This window comes from Macaca fascicularis, chromosome 19 (genome assembly GCF_037993035.2).
Source record: "Macaca fascicularis isolate 582-1 chromosome 19, T2T-MFA8v1.1".
In the NCBI taxonomy this organism is placed as follows: Eukaryota; Metazoa; Chordata; class Mammalia; order Primates; family Cercopithecidae; genus Macaca; species Macaca fascicularis.
The window spans coordinates 59,755,988-59,771,862 of NC_088393.1; the positions used below are offsets into that span (position 1 = coordinate 59,755,988).

The 15,875-nt window shown below is 42.9% G+C and overlaps 1 protein-coding gene across 4 annotated transcripts in view; it reads right to left on the reverse strand.

Annotated features, from left to right (window-relative positions):
• Positions 1-15,875, reverse strand: part of ZNF350 (zinc finger protein 350) — a 39,622-nt gene that overhangs the window by 12,992 nt on the left and 10,755 nt on the right. Inside the window, exons 1-3 of one of the 4 annotated variants that reach the window (XM_074024467.1) lie at positions 8,955-9,014; positions 7,762-8,087; positions 5,872-5,959 (exon numbers count right to left, since the gene is read on the reverse strand). The gene's annotated coding sequence lies outside the window, so the exon portion shown is untranslated. Of the gene's footprint in view, positions 1-5,871; positions 5,960-7,761; positions 8,088-8,954; positions 9,069-15,875 lie in introns of those variants that run through there. The other 3 variants (XM_045379675.2, XM_074024469.1, XM_074024468.1) reach the window with 3 other exon arrangements.

A 15,875-nucleotide genomic window follows, 5' to 3' on the forward strand; every position in this document is an offset into this window, starting at 1 on the left:
TCAGTGCCCTAAAGAGGCACTGGGAGCAGTGCTTTAAAGAAGTACTGGAAAATTTTCTGAATCAGGGTAACCAGGGAAAGAATTTGTCTACTGAAGAAAAACATGATGTGCAGTTGCTTAAAGTTCTGTTGAGACAGTCTGGAGCTCAGGTTAATTCGCAGACACTTACTAACCTGCAGAAGCCACAAAAAGTTATTACGCATAACCCATGGTTTCCACAGGGAGGCACTCTTGATGTGGAAAACTGGGACAGAGCAGGAGAAGGATTAAAACAGGTTCAACAAAAAGGTTTTATTTTTTATTATTATTTTTTTTTTTGGAGACGGAGTCTCGCTCTGTCGCCCAGGCTGGAGTGCAGTGGCCGGATCTCAGCTCACTGCAAGCTCCGCCTCCGGGGTCTACGCCATTCTCCTGCCTCAGCCTTCCCGAGTAGCTGGGACTACAGGCGCCCGCCACCTCGCCCGGCTAGTTTTTTTTTTTGTATTTTTTAGTAGAGACGGGGTTTCACCGTGTTAGCCAGGATGGTCTCGATCTCCTGACCTCGTGATCCGCCCGTCTCGGCCTCCCAAAGTGCTGGGATTACAGGCTTGAGCCACCGCGCCCGGCCAACAAAAATGTTTTAAAATTGATTCTTCTGTTTTATCTACTTGGAGTTAGTTCGTACTGTATTTCTGCCATTATCTTATTATTATTCTGCGGGACAGCAGGCTGAATCTAAAAATCTGAAAGAATCTGTTACCCCACCCACAGTTCCAATTGCGCGGTGGCTCAATTGGAACTGTAATCCCATGCATATCTGACATGGAATTTAAATTGGCAAGAAATGTGTGCAGACCAGGCTAAACAGAACCGTGTTGCTGGATACGGAGACATTACAGAGGATATGCTGTTAGGTAATGGCCCTTATTCAGACCTAGAACATCAAATGGCACTCCCAGATGCTGCTTATCAGCAGTGTGCACAGGCTGCTAAACACGCCCGGGCCACAATCCTGAAGAGGGAGTCCCAGCACGATCCTTTTTATATATCATGCAAGGGTCACAGGAACCCTATGCACAATTTCTTGCAAGATTACAAAAGGCAGTGAAGCATTAGATTCCTCGTACTATGGCTGCAGAAATGCTAACCTTAACTTTAGCTTTTGAGAATGCAAACGTGGATTGTAAACGTGCACTGGCACTGGTGAGGGGTACAAAAATCTTGGTAAATTTTCTCAGAGCTTGTCAGGATATAGGAACTCAGTTTCATCGACCTGCAATGTTAGCATAAGCAATGACTAATTTAGCAGTTGACAAATCTAAAAGGAGCCAAGGGTCAAACCCTAAAATGGGAAAATATTATAACTGTGGAAAAACTGGACATTTAAAAAAGGAATGCTGCCAGATCTCAAGACAGAAAGGATATTACAATGCAGTTCACTCCCCAGCAGAAAAAAACACCAGGACTCTGTCCTCACTGTAACAAAGGAAATCACTGGGCTAACTAGTGCTGCTCAAAATTTCATCAGAATGGCACCCCCCCCACCCACCGTCAGCAAACGAGACAGGGGCCTGGACCCGGGCCCTTCAAACAATGAGGGTATTCCCAGTGCAGATCACAACCCCGTTTCAGGGATGCGTTCCTGGAGGCACATTGACTCCCTCAACCCAGGAACACCAGGAAGTGCAGGATTAGATCTACCCACCAGAGAAAGAATCACATTAGTTAGGGGAGACAAACCCATCAAAGTTCCCAATGGTATTTGGTGACCTTTACCAACAGGACACACGGGACTAATTTTAGACAAAAACCGCCTTAACTTGTAAGGCACCACTGTAGTCCCAGGAGCGATTGACTCCGATTACGAAGGAGAAATTCAAGTAGTTTTAATGTCACAAGATCTTTGGGTTTTTGAACCAGGAGAATATATTGCTCAATTATTGCTTATTCCCAGTGAAGTACACCCTTCCCCATGAAAAGAGAAATGAGGACATAAAGGGTTTGGGAGCACAACTACACGGGAAATCTATCTATGCCAACCCATAGCCTCTAATAGACCTACCCATGTAGTACAAATTAAAGGAAAGACATTTTATGGGCTTATGTATACAGGAGCTGATGTGTCAGTAAAATGTATAGGATGGGCACATCAAACATTACACTGCATGTTGAAAAGACAAAAAGGGTGTATAGGATGCCAACTACCACCTCAATCAAAACTATATTTAGCCTTATTTACTTTAAATTTTCTGACTCCTGGTATGGATGGTAAGACTCCAGCAGAAAGACATTGGCAAGTGTTGGAGGAAAACAGGAAAGTTTATCCGAAAGTGTTATGGAAATCCCCAGAAGAAGGACAATGGAAAGGCCCGGTGGATTTACTGACATGGGGAGGAGGGTATGCTTGTGTTTTACAGGAGATGGACAAGCCATGTGGTGCCCTCAAGGTTCGTGTGACCATGGAATGGGAGGCTGAAGGAACCCAGGGTGGCCAACCATGGGCCCGGTCCCTCCTATACGAGCCATGAGTCAGCTGAGCCTGAGTGCAAAGATGGAGAGAAGGCCAACCAGAGTCACAATGACATCAACCCCCATAACCTGGGGACAACTCAAGAAAACCACGCAGGAAGTTAAGAAACTACTGGAGCATCAGGGACAGGCAAAAACCCCTGACTCCACGTTCTTGGCCATGCTAGCCATAATGTCCTGTGCGGTATGTTTTCCCTGTGCACAGGCAAAAACATATTGGGCATATGTTCCCATCCCCCAGTAGTACAGCCTATACTTTGGAGCTCACTCCTCCTGAGATTTATCACGATCAGGGAGAGTCGGCTCCAGGACCCCTCACTCCCCCTGACATAGAACATTTAGACTCTCAGAACAATGTCATTAATTACACCGCTCCACTGGAAGGATTCCCTTTGTGTATCACCACAAAGACATTGCTCAGCCACAGCTGTCTTACAATTCAAGCTCAAACATGGTTGAGTCACTATGGAAAAATCATGTACTTATTAAGTCTTGGTTCTATTAATGTAACTGGTGTGTTAACTGACCATTCCCGGTCTAATCACCCTAACTGTGCTGATTATACAGAATGGATTCCATTCAATAGTTCCTACCCCACTCCGTGGACCCAGCGTCTTGGTCCACTGACTAGTAAACAATCTATGCTAACTGGAGACATTGTGGATTGGGGACCTAAAGGTCAATTAGATGGAAAAGGTGAAAGTCAGAAATCATGGCACAAACTTTGCTGCATTGGTGGCAAGCTTTTAATGCTGCTTCTTTATACAACACCAGGATCCAATCCCAGTCAGCCACTCAGATTGCTTGGCATGGAGCGGGCGTTAGCCCACCTCTTCCTTAGTGGCATTATCTGGGGAGGAAAGGACCAATTCAAGAAACGATATGGAAGGCAGCACTCCCATTTATGAATGGCAACATCTGGATTGGAACACTAATATTAGCAATAGTAAGCGACACAGTCTTAATGTTGCATTTGTAAGGAATATCACCAGTCAATTTACAGTTTGTGTTTTTAATCCTCATGTCTTTTTGGCAGCTAAGAAGCACCAGCTCCAGGTAAACAACACCCAATTTGTCCGGAGCTGCGTGGCCCGGCCATAGCGATTATAACTGACGACTGACGCCTGAGCTCTATACATTTCCACTTTATGCCTCCTCCCTAGATTTACTTTCTTCCCTGTTCTGCTGTCTCATTCGCCAGTACAAAATGGCGCTCTTCCTGGTTCTTCATCACCCATTTTCCCGCGCCCCGGAAAATGATCAACTTACAGCGCAGGCGCCATCGCGCGCCTGGGAAAATTACCAACCGACGGCGCAGGCGCAACATGACGTCCAACCGAAGAAACCGAGACCTACCTGGCCACGCCCACCGCAGGGCCACCATCATCGCCCTGGCCCAACCTCCGCCCCTGCCGGTCTATATAAGGCATTACACTGCCACCAATAAACGAGACTTGATCAGGATACTGTCTTGTCTCCATTTCTCGTGTCTCTTGTCCCCCCGAGTTCCCACTCCCTCTTCTAGGGCCTACATTGACGATCCCGCGGGACGGGACACCAATTGACCTGTAAAGCTTGTCAGTTATGTCACTGCATTAATCATAGCACATTGCAAACATATAGTATCTCTACATTGATGATTTTAGGTCGCATCCCTGGGCTATGGATTCCTGTTCATCTGTCGAAGCCGTGGGCTGCCACACCTGCTTTGCATTTTGTGAGACTTCTTCTAACTCAGCTTACTCATTGTGTCCATAGAGCCTTAGGCATGATAATTTTTGCTACTGTTTCCTTGGTCACACTAATAACTTCTGCTGTGATATCTTCTGTAGCTTTGCATAATTCTATTCAACCAGCTCAGTATGTGGAGAACTGGACATGCACAGCCAACCAAGCGTGGCTACTTCAGAATAAAGTTAACACTGAGTTACAAACTGAAGTGGCAATGTTGAAATCCACGGTTCTGTGGTTAGGGGAACAAGTACAAAGCTTGCAGTTGCAGCAGCAATTGCATCATCATTTTAATCACGCTCATATTTGTGTAACCAACTTAGAATACAACCAAAGTGAGTATCCATGGGACCTCGTGAAAGCCCATTTGCAGGGAGCTTTCACATCCGACCTCACCTTTGATATTGGTGAATTACAAAACAAAATTCTTGATTTAAATAGGCAAACTCAAGAATTTCAGCCTTCTTTAGAAGACTGGACCAAATTCCAGGAAGGCCTGGAGAGCCTCAACCCTCAGACCTATCTAAAGAACCACAGTAACATCTTACATGTAGTTCTTGGAATAATGTTGTTTTGTCTCTGTCTTCTGTTCATAGTCTGTAAAATCGGATGGACTGCCAATCGGAGAATGAGAGCTGCCCAGCCTGGCCTTACATTCTTTCAATTAATACATAAACAGAAAGGGGGCTATGCAGGGAGCCAAAGGCCCCTGGGACGTGACCAACTCAGCATTCCACTGGAGGCTATATGATCAAACAGCAAAGGGTTTTTCATGAATGCAGGATGTGAGCAAACTCACAACTGCTCCTGCAGACTGCTCCCACCGACAGAAGGTTTGCTAGAGGTAATCACTCCCTGGCACCGAGGTTATCTACTGTAACATCTAGAGAATGCAGTCTTGCAAGCCTACTCCGGACTGAGCAGCTGACCCCTTCTTTCACCCCCACCCCCGACCCTTCTCACTATGTCTTTTGCCTAATAAATACGGAGGGCTGTGTAAAGCTCAGGGCCCCTGTCCACTAGAGGCAAGGTGACCCCTGATCCCTTCTTCAAAATATACTCTTTTGTCTCTTGTCTTTATTCCCGCGTTTGCCCCCACTTTGTTCAGTCCCATAGGTCCATGTGGGTTACAGCTCGCCACCACACCTGGCTAATTTTTGTATTTTTAGTAGAGATTGGGTTTCACCATCTCAGTCAGGCTGGCCTTGAACTCCTGACCTCATGATACACCCGCCTTGGCCTCCCCACATGCGGTTATTATAGTTGATATGTCCGAAACAAAATGATATGGGAAGTTTGAGAATAAAAGGTTGGAGACAATATGTCACAGAGAGAGTAACAAAAGATAATCTGTTATAACTATATCTTAGACAAAACTGACCAGAAATCCTAAAAAATTATCAGAAAGAAAGAGAAACAATGCTCACTGAAAAGAGGTGCGATTTGGCTCTTCATTCATAGAAATACTCCACATATATAACAACGGTCTTGAAATGTATACAGCAAAAAATAGAACCAAAAACAAGAAATAGAAAATTCAGACTAAAAGAAGACTTTAACAGACCTCTCCTGACAGAACAAACACACCATCAACAAACAAAATAAAATGTAAAAATGAGAAAGAAATGAAACCTTTTATCTGAGGAATGTGACTCCTTTTAAATTATCAGGTCTAGAGAGGCATTAAAATGTGACAGCAGTCTTTCTGATACGGGTTCCCCTGAAAAAAAAAAAAAAGAAAAGAAAAGAAAAAATTAAAAACTAAAAAAAAAAATGTAATGTGACAACAGTCACATCTCATTTCCCCCTCAAGCTAAATAATTGTCTCTTAAAGCCACTTGTATGTAGGCTCTAGACGAACTCACACCAAGTAGCCATAAAATGCCATTCACTGGAAATGATAACTCATAAAACCCCATAGTTAACAATGTATAGCCAATCACTAATTGATGTTATTTCTGTAAACCAATGAGAATTCTTGCCAAACAACTTTATGTCAGCTCACGGTTTGTTCCCTTTTGCCTTTAAAACCTGCTTGTAACAAAATCCTAACAGAGCACTTACCAAGGCAACCTGAAAGTATTTTCCCAGGCAGCTGTCCTCATTTCAGCTCAAGTAAACCCTTTAAAATTTTATTTTGTGCAGTTTCCTCTTTTAGGTTGACATAAACAATATCATTTAGAAGAACTCGAATATATTTTTAAAATTAGAAATACTGAGATAAATTTTAACAGTTTTAAATAAATTCAAAGATGTACTATAAAGATGGGCTGGAAAACAAAGCATTTTTAAAATGTCAAGTCTCCCAAATCTACAGATTCAACGAAATCACAGTCAAAATCCCAAACTGATAATGAATAGTTTAAATAGCTATAAACTTTTTTTTAAGTTTGAAAAAAAAGTCAGAAGACTTTCCATATGAGTTATGAGGACTTATAAAGATACTTTAATTAGGACAGCACAATATTAGTACAATAATGGACAAATAGGACAAAGGAACAGAATAAAATCCTTATAAGTGGAATTAACCACATATAGAGACTCAATGACAACGACAGCACTACAGGGAAGTGATAAAGGCTGTCTTTTCAATAAATAGAACTGAGGGTGCTGTGGCTGGTGCCTGTAATCCTAGCACTTTGGGAGGCTGAGGTAGGTGTGGGGGAAAGAAACAGAGATCAGACTGTTACTGTGTCTATGTAGAAAGAGGAAGACATAAGAAACTCCATTTTAATCTGTACTAAGAAAAATTCTTCTGCCTTGAGATACTGTTAATCTGTAACCCTAGCCCGAACCCTGAGCTTGCAGAAACATGTGCTGTATTGACTTAAGGTTTAATGGATGTAGGGCTGTGTAGGATGTGCTTTGTTAAAAATGTGTTTGCAGGCAGTATGCTTGGTAAAAGTCATCGCCATTCTCCAGTGTTGAGTACTCAGGGACACAGTGCACTGCGGAAGGCCGCAGGGACCTCTGCCCAAAAAAGCCTGTGTATTGTCCAAGGATTCCCCCAACTGAGACAGCCTGACATATGGCCTTGTGGGAAGGGCAAGACCTGACCGTTCCCCAGCCCAACACCCGTAAAGGGCCTGTGCTGAGGAGGATTAGTAAAAGAGGAAGGCCTCTTTACAGTTAAAATAAGAGAAAGGCATCTGTCTCCTGCTCGTCCCTGGGAATGGGATGTCTCAGTGTAAAATCCTATCATACATTCTATTTACTAAGATAGGACAAAACCACCTTATGACTAAAAGTGAAATATACTGGCAGCACTACTACTCTTTACTACACTAAGATGTTTGTGTAAAGTCAAACATAAATCTGGGCTACGTACACAAGACACAACACCTTTCCTTAAACTTATTTATAACACAGAGTCCTTTACTCACATGTTTTCCTACTGACCCTCTCCCCACCATTACCCTATAGTCCGGCCACATCCCCCTCACAAAGATGGTAAAAATAGTAAGCAATAAATACTAAGAAAACTCAGAGACCAGTGCCAGTGCGGGTCCTCTGTATACTTACTGAACAGAGGACTGGGTCCACTCTTCTTCCTCTATACTTTGTCTGTGTGTCGTATTTCTTTTCTCAGTCTCCACAGGTGTGGAGGGGCAGGTTCCCTTCAGGCAGGTGGATCACTTGAGGCCAGAGTTCGAGACCAGCGTGGCCATCATGGTGAAACCCCAGCTCTACTAAAAATACAAAAAGTAGCCAGGCAAGGTGGCACATGCTGGTAATCCCAGCTACTCGGGAGGCTGTGGCACAAGAATCACTTGAGCCCGGAAGGTGGAGGTTGCAGCTGAGCCAAGATCCTGCCACTACACTCCAGCCTGGGCGACAAGAACAAGACTCTATCAAAAAAAAAAAAAAATCAATAAATGGTACTGGGGATGGGGACAGAAGGTTAAACTACCCCTCACAACATACACAAAAACCATTTAGGATCAACTGTCAATTTCAACAGTAGAAACATATCAATAAAGCTTTAAAGAAGATTAATTTAGGAGAATCTCTCAATGTTATTAAGGTATGGCCAGATATTTTAAACAGGTCACATAAAGCACCCTATAAAGCAAACTCTATTCTGCTAGGGGAACAACCACTTTAGAAAACAGTTTGACACTTATTTTGCCTAAGTTTATACACACCCTATAAAGCAGCAATTTTATTCCGAGGCGTGCATCTAGGTATATACCTCTGCCTCCCCCAAATGAGAGCACATATGAACCAAAGGACATTTACACAAATTTTCATAGATGCATTATTCATAATAATACAAGCTTTAGGCAATACAAATGTAATAAGAGAAAAAAACCTGCTATATTTTACATAATGGAATGTGATAGAAAACCTATTATACTTTTGGCCCAGCCTGCAAGAATGCTTTTTATATTCGAAGCAGACGCCGCATCAATCCTAAGCGCCACCTCCATCCTTTACAAGCAGAGTGATCCATAACTTGACAGTTAGGACACGGTCGTTGATCACCACAGACCCTTAGTCATTGTATTCACACCAAAGGGACGCGGCCCACAGACAGGGGGATCACAGACTCCCACCAGGTATCTCCCAAATGCCTGCACCCCGGCGCTCCCCGGTCTTCCTGCGAAACACTACGTGGTCCAGGATACAACACGTCCTCAGACCTCCCAAACCTTCCACTGAGACAAAACCTGAACTGGGACAAAAAACTTTCAGAAACAAAACCACACACTGACCTCTATCTTCTCCAGATTCACAAGGAGGGCCTCAACGTTACACTTCCGTAAACTGCTTCTACTTCTGGAGTCCTCGCACAGGTTTATGGTCCACCTACGGCGGCCGAGGAGAACCTAAAATGTTAAAAGAGCAAGGACAACCGCATTTACGGCGTTTCCTAGGCTGTAATATGGCCGCGCCCACAGCTGTGGCTCCATGACGGCAGCCATGTTTGAAAATCAGACGTACAGAGGCAATGGCAGGTTTTTGAGCCAGCAGCCAGGGAAGATGAGAAGTCACTGAAATCGCCTCGTTTCCTGGCACTTAAAGTCTTGAGAAAAGGGGCAGATTTTCAGAGACTCAAGCTTTATCAGGCAAATATGGGGCAAGCTAAATTTCCTTTAGCGCTTTGCCATCCACTTTGTTAAATTAATAAAAAAAAAAAAAAGGATTTTGAAAAAGACAAGTAACAGTGCAGCCAGGTGTAGGTATCCCAGAGAATGAATTGGAAATGGAAAAGGTAACACATCAGGTAGAAAGGGAAAAGGCAACACATCAGGTAGGCAGACACCCACGGGAAAGCGTCTGGCAAAAAACAGCTTGCAGGAAGCGGTTTTTGAGAACAGAAAAATAGCAAGTATTCGGGGTGGGGGATGAAGAAAGAAAAAATAATTGTAATTTTCTTGAGGCAGAGTCTTGCTCTGTCCTCAGGCTGGAGTTCAATGGCAAGATCTCGGCTCACTGCAACCTCTGCCTTCCCCGTTCACGCGATTCTCCTGCCTCAGCCTCCCGAGTAGCTGGGACTACAGGCACGCGCCACCACGCCCGCTAATTTTTGTATTTTTAGTAGAGACGGGGTTTCACCATGTTGGCCATGACGGTCTCGATCTCCTGACCTCGTGATCTTCGTGCCTCGGCCTCCCAAAGTGCTGGGATTACAGGCGTAAGCCACCACGCCTGGCCTCGAAAACATAATTATTATTTAAAGAAGAAGAGGAAGAGGAAGAGGAAGAGGAAGAGGAAGAGGAAGAAGAAGAAGAAGAAGAAGAAGAAGAAGAAGAAGAAGAAGAAGAAGAAGAAGAAGAAGAAGAAGAAGAAGAAGAAGAAAGAAGAGGAAGAAGAAAGAAAAGAAGAAAGGAAGAAGAAAGAAGAAAAGAAAGAAGAGATTTCAAGAAGGAGTTATGATGTGAGCCTGGCCATGACAGACTAAAGGAAAAGAGGAAGCACCTGAGTTAAGATTGGGGTTGGGCCTCCTAGGAAGGCCACTTTTAGTAAAGGTGCCAATGGGAAGAGCAGAACCAGAATTGAGAGTATAAAAATACTAAGAGCTTTTTGACAAAAGTGCCAAGACAATTCAATAAGGATAGTCTTTTCAACAAGCGGCACTGGGATAACTGGATATCCACATGCAGAAAAATTAGTTAAGACCCTTAAACCATACACAAAAGTTAACTTAAAATAGATCATTGATCTAAGTGTAAGAGGTAAAAGTATAAAACTTAGAGAAGAAAAAGGGAGATAATCTTCATGGACGTGGGTTAATTCTGAGAGGAGAGTAAAGGATGAGCCATAAAACGAAATAAAATTAATAAAGTGGACTTAATTTTTTTTTTTAAGTTTGTGCTTCTAAACACAACATTGAAGAAAGTGAGGTGGGGCACGGTGGCTCACACCTGTAATTCCAGCACTTTGGGAGGCCGAGGCAGGCGGATCATATGAGGTCAGGAGTTCAAGACCAGCCTGGCCAACATGGCGAAATCCGTCTCTACTGAAAATACAAAAATTACCCGGACGCGGTGGGACGCGCCTGTAATTCCAGCTACTCGGGAGCCTGAGGCAGGAGAATTGCTTGAACCCGGGAGGCGGAGGTTTCAGCGAGCCTAAATCGCGCCACTGCACCCCAGCCTGGGTGACAGAGCAAGTATCCTCGGTAAAGACACCACTTCGTCACCCTGAACCACTCTGATTTTTATGGGTGCAATGAGAAGAGTGGATGCAGGAAGACAAAGTTTTTTAATAGAAACCTTCAGGACAGGCCGGGCGCAGTGGCTCAAGCCTGTAATCCCAGCACTTTGGGAGGCCGAGACGGGCGGATCACGAGGTCAGGAGTTCGAGACCATCCTGGCTAACACAGTGAAACCCCGTCTCTACTAAAAAATACAAAAAAAAAAAAACTAGCCGGGCGAGGTGGCGGGCGCCTGTAGTCCCAGCTACTCGGGAGGCTGAGGCAGGAGAATGGCGTAAAAACCCGGGAGGCAGAGCTTGCAGTGAGCTGAGATCCGGCCACTGCACTCCAGCCTGGGCGACAGAGCGAGACTCCATCTCAAAAAAAAAAAAAAAAAAAAAAGAAAGAAACCTTCAGGACAGATTTGGACTTGAAAGACTGACAGGAAGTGTTTCCAGCATCCAGTTAGTCTCAAAGCAACCACTAACCTTCAACTGCACACCTCAAAGCCTCCAGCCTCATTACATTCTCAAACACAGAAAAGCCCCGTCTTCCCTGAAATAAAATTGCCTTCAAATTCAATTTAAAACTTACTGCAGAGGCACTCCTTTGACACTCCCCCCCAGACCTTTCATTCACGCACTCCTTTTCCTAGCTCGGGCTTCTCTGTGTCTGAGCCCCATATTAAATTGCAAACCTGAGCAAAAAACTGCATTCACTGAGAGACACTTTCCATCCAGTTTTCAATTACTGAGACCCATGAAGAGTGAATATGTAGACCCCAAGTTCTGTCCGTGGGACCCTCAGTCATTAAACTCTTAAAACTAAGCCTTAACCTTCGACCTCCCAAGGGTTCCTTTCTCACACCCATATTCCTCGGTGACTAAACTGAAATAAAACCCCTGAACATGGACATTCGCATGCATTTCCACTTCGTGGTCCCCACAAGCTCCCCATCCGGATTCACACGCTGCATCAGGCTCTCAAGGCTACAGTAGCAGCTACCAAAGGCCGAACACATATCAGAACCTACTTCCGATTCTGGAATTCTGGCGCTGCAACCCCATCCTTCGCCATCTCTAAGAACACCGAGAGGCTGGGAGGCGGGCTTCCGGAGAGGGATATGCGACGTTTCCCAAAGTCCAAGTTCTGGCTTTGAACATTTTATATGAGGTAACATAGGTGTTTTACCTCATAGAGCATATTATGTCATTTCTGATGGGAGTGACCGTAACGGTTGCCACGGCTCAGGGAGGTGGGAAGAAATGCAAATGTCTTTGGGGGACTCCAGTACCCTCCCTTCCTCCTTACAAGAGGCTGTCACGACACTGCGCTAACTGCCTAGGTTTTCAGAGGCCAGAAACTATCTAAGGAGCAAAATGGAAAGATGGCTGCATCCCTGAGCCGTTTGGCAGCAGCACCACGGGAACCACCATCTTACAGAAAGTCCAGGGTCCATAAAACAGAAGAAACTGCAGACAACTGGCTGGATGAGGTTTGTAGAAGCCAAGATGTCACTGGGGCGGCCACAACAAAAACACTGAAGGTTTCAGTCCTGTTCAGGTCTCACTGGATGTGCTGTGAATTTTAGTAGTAAAAGGAAAAAGGAGTTGAAGATGCAAAATGTTCAGGTTCCAACAGCAGCAAAAATAACATATTTGCAAATAAACAGCCAAGAGTCATTAATACTCAGAAAACAAAGCAGTCATTAAAACTAACTCTGAGTCCGCCCTAGTGAAGAATAGTGGACAATAGCTTCAAAGCCAGTATGATAAATATATTAAAAAACATAAATGAAAATATTTCAGACATATTTAAGTGTTTAAAGGAAAATATGGCAATAATTCCATAAAAGAAAATCTCAATAAAGACATTGAAAATAAAGAATCCAATATAAATGTTCGTGCTGAAAAATACAGTAACAATTAAAAATTCACATGACAATATCACCAGCAGATTGCAATGTCAGAAGAAACGTTGAGCAAATTTGAAGAGCAAAAGAAATTATCCACCAGAAAGAAAAGAAGAAAAGTTTTAAATACTTGTAAGACATCAGATGTACCATTTTTTTTAAATAGAGCTGGAGTTTCGCTATTTTGCTGAGGCTGCTCTCAGACTCCTGATTATCAAGCAATCCTCCTGTCTTAGCCTCCCAAAGTGTTAGGATTACAGGCATGAGCCACAACACCCAGGCCAGATAGGAATCAAAAGAAAAAAGTTAACAAAGAATATTTTAAAAGATAATAGCTAAAATTTTAGGATTACAAAGGAACTTCCTGAACCTGGTTAAGAAAAAAAAAGTAAGTAAAAAAGATTCTATAGCTAACATATTTTTAAAGACTGAATATTTCTCCCCTAAAATTGCAAACATGGCCAAAACGTCCACTCTTACTGTATCTATTTAACAGAGTGGAAGCCCTAGCCCGTGAAGAAACGTAAGAAAAGAAAAAGAAAACACTGGAACGCAGAAATATCACTGCCCGTCTTCACAGAAGACATGATTATACAAATATAATCCCAAGGAGTCTACAGAACTAGACAAGTGAGTTTAGCAGTCATAAGGTGAAAAGTCAACACACACTCAAATTTTATTTCTAAAGAATAACAATGAACAATTGGAAGCTAAATTATGAACACAAGAACATTTGTAATAGTTCCAAAAATATGGCCAGAAGCAGTGGCTCACACCTGTAATCTCAGCACTTTAGGAGGCTGAGGTGGGCAGATCACTTGAGCCCAGAGTTCGAGACCAGCCTAGGCAACATGGTGAAACCTCATCTCTAAAAAAAAATACAAAAATTAGCCAGGTGTGTTGGTGCATGCCTGTAGTCGCAGCTACTTGGGAAGATAAGCAGGAGGATCACTTGAACCTGGGAGGCGCAGGTTGCAGTGAACGCAGACTGCACCACTGCACTCCAGCCTGGGCAAGAGAATGAGGCTCTATCACAAAAAAAAAACCACAAAAATAATGGCAGGCCAGGCACGGTGGCTCACGCCTGTAATCCCAGTACTTTGGGAGGCCGAGGCGGGCAGATCACAAGGTCAGGAGATAGAGACCAGCCTGGCTAACACAGTGAAACCCCGTCTCTACCAAAAATACAAAAAAAATTAGCCGGGTGTGGTGGCGGGTGCCTGTAGTCCCAGCTACTTGGGAGACTGAGGCAGGATAATGGCGTGAACCCAGGACGCGGAGCTTGCAGTGAGCCGAGATCGTGCCACTGCACTCCAGCCTGGGCGTCAGAGTGAGACTCCATCTCCAAAAAAAATAAAAAAATTAAAAAATCACTGCAAAAATATGATCCACTTAAATATTTACCAAGACATAAATAATGTATATGCTATAAATTCAGAAACACTGACTTAAAAAAAAAAAAAAGCAAGGAAAGCCTAATTAAGTGGAGAGACATAGTTGAAGATTCAACACAGTAAAGATGGCAAATAAACCAACTTTGATTATACATTTAATGCAATCTCAATAAAACTCCCAAAGGACTTTTTGTGGATATAGACAAGCGTATACTTAAAATTTATACAGAAAAGCAAAGAAACTAGAATAGACAAAACTATTTTGAAAAAGAAAAATAAAGCTGGCAGACTCTACTCCATTTTATGACTAAAATCACAATATGACAATAATCGCTATATGGTATTATTAGTGGAGTGATAGACATGCACATCAACAGAATAGAGTCAAGAAATGGACACAAGAACAGGCAACTGATTTTTACAAATGTTCAAAATCAATTTAATGGAAAGAGGACAGTGTTTTCAATACTGTTGAATCAACTGGGCAACCATAGGCTGAACTTTAACCCTTACCCTGTATACAAAGATCAATTTAAATGGATCATATTGCTAAACATTAAAAGCAAAACTGGCTGGGTGTGGTGGCTCACACCTGTAATCCCAGCACTTTGGGAGGCCGAGGTGGCCAGATCACAAGGTCAGGAGATCGAGATCATCCTGGCCCACATGGTGAAACCCTGTCTCTACTAAAAATACAAAAATTAGCTGGACTTGGTGGCGTGTGCCTGTAATCCCAGCTACTTGGGAGGCTGAGGCAGCAGAATCACTTGAACCCGGAAGACGGAGGTTGCAGCGAGCCAAGATTGCACCACTGCACTCTAGAATGGGGGACAGAGCAAGACTCCATCTCAAAAACAAAAGAATACAAAACAAAAAAAATACAACAGCATCAAGTGGAAGAATGCGGAGCAACTGAACCTCTGTATATATTGCTGGTGTGCAATGAAACACCACTCTGGTTAGTATCTTACAAAGGTAAACATACACTTACCTTATAACACATGAATCACACTTTTCAGTAATTATCCTAGAGAAATGAAAAATTGTGTTCACGCAAAGCCTGTGTGCACAAATGTTCATAGGATTTTTATTTGTAAAAATAAGAAAAACTGGAAACAACCCTAAAGTCCTTCAGTGGGTGAATAAACAAATTGTAGTATATTCATATCATAGATTATTAGTGACCAATAAAAATAAAACAATGCTACACAAAACAATTTGGATGAATTTCAGGTTAATTTGCTTTAGGTCAAATAGCCAATACCAAAAGGGTACATGCTGTATGATTCCATTTTTATAACATGCTACTAATGACAAAACTAAAGATGAAAAGATTTCTGATTGCTAAGGGTTAGGGTTGAGGAGAGGTTGTGACTATAAAAAGGTAGCATGAGGGAGTTTGCACTGATGCAAAATGCTGAATCTCGATTGTGGAGGTGGTGACATGAATCAATATATTTGATAAGATTTCTTAAAGCTACATATAAAAACCAAACAAAAATGCACGCATGTTAAAACTGGTGATTTCCAAATAAATTCTGTAGTTAACAGTATTGTAACAATTTCACTTTCCTGTATTTGGTAATGAACTATGCTTATGTAAGGTGTTATCTTTGGAAGAAGCTGGGTTAAGCGCATTCAAGAATCCTGGGATATTTTGGTAAGATTTTGTGAATCTAAACTTATTTCA